This window comes from Nuphar pumila, chromosome 14 (assembly GCF_984573655.1).
Source record: "Nuphar pumila chromosome 14, dmNupPumi1.hap1.1, whole genome shotgun sequence".
NCBI lineage: Eukaryota > Viridiplantae > Streptophyta > Magnoliopsida > Nymphaeales > Nymphaeaceae > Nuphar > Nuphar pumila.
In genome coordinates this window covers 84,512,214-84,513,812 of record NC_143262.1, presented here as the reverse complement: position 1 = coordinate 84,513,812, position 1,599 = coordinate 84,512,214, and the positions used below count along the sequence as shown (strand labels likewise).

The 1,599-nt window shown below is 41.4% G+C and overlaps 1 pseudogene; it reads right to left on the bottom strand.

Annotated features, from left to right (window-relative positions):
- Positions 1-852: 852 nt before the first annotated feature.
- Positions 853-1,281, bottom strand: LOC149817190 (calmodulin-like protein 2 pseudogene; annotated as a pseudogene).
- Between the last annotated feature and the right edge of the window lie 318 nt (positions 1,282-1,599).

The window sequence follows — 1,599 nt, the reverse complement described above, 5'->3', positions numbered from 1 at the left end:
TGGAGACCCGAACATGCAATGTAGCTACAGTGCATGTTGGTGGGTGAGGGGTGCACATATAACCTGCCCCCGTTTTCGGTTATAATTGAAAAAGAAAATCAACCATCTTTTTTAAGCTTAAGTTCTTTAGAGCTTTGTAAACATTCATGTGGTTCATTTTCTCCAAGCAAAATGCCATGTTATTTTCACAAGAAAATTTACCTGTGAAAATTCTCTCCAGTGTCTTGAGGAAGTAAATCCAACCACTTAATTTCTCAGGGACAGCTGTCTAATGTGCTCTCAGATGTTGAGACTCCGAAATTTAATCAAACCGACGAGAGAGACAGAGAGATGTAAACGGTCCGACTCCATGCAGATATAGGCATTACCGAGTCCGACCTAATTGAATGTAGTCTAATTGGATCTGGTTCAGATTCTGAGTTAGATGGAGATCAAGTAGAACTTAATCCAGATCTGACTAACTTAAAATCCTACATTTGCTTATATTCGGATTCAGATTCTCCTGACTCATATATACTTGGATTTGGATGCAAAACTCGATCCTGAGTCTGGATCAGATTAGATAGACAACCTGAATCCCCACCATTTACATCCTTTTGAGAGAGAGAGAGAGGAATAACAACTTGTACAAACTGATGCACCAAATATTAATTACAATGAAATCGTAATATTTTCTTTCAAACAAAAAATATCTCGATATTTTTCAAAATATCACAATATTTTCATAATACTATTGCATTTTAAAAGTGTAAAGCTACTCGTAAAAATACAATGATATTCTCAAAATATCCTGATATTCTCCAAAAAAATAATGAATCAATACATTCATAAAAATATACAAAAAGAGAGAATTCACAGCGTTCTAAGCATCATGTCCTTGAACTCCTGGAAATCCAGCCGTCCGTCTGAATTAGCATCAAACTTGCAGATCATCATCATGCAATCCCCATCGCCCTCCGTCCACAGCCCCGTCCTCAGCATCACCCTCCTCAACTCCTCATCCGAAATGAACCCGTCCCCGTCCTCGTCGAACACCTTGAACGCTTCCATGAGCTCGCAGCTTTCGCCATAACCCTCCTCATCTCCCTCCTGACACAACTCCACGAAGTCTTTCAGATCCAAGCTTGTGGCACCAACGACCTTCTCCAATTCCTCCTGGCTCACATCTACGCCGACCAACTTGAGGATCGACCGCAGCTCGTCGAGGTCGATCCGGCCGTCCCCGTTCCGGTCGAATTCGTCGAAGATCCGCCGCAACTCCGATGGTTGGAGAAGCACCATGTCTTAAGAAGGAACTCTAGATGGCAACTTGGTTTTGATGGTGCAATTTGATTATACATAACGGGGCACAGAGAAGAAGAAGCTGTGTTTGATAGACAATTTCATTGGTTTCAACTTCCAAAACTTCACATATTTATAGAGTGATTGCCATTTACTTCACAGAGAAGAAGATGTGTTTGATAGACAATTTCATTGGTCGCAATGCAGGGAAGCTTCCATGCATTGAGAGAATCCTTCAATGGTTCAATCCTCTCAATCGTCACGAAAAATCGTGTGGTGTTGTAGGGGTACGCCATTTACGGACCGGCTAAGTATTTC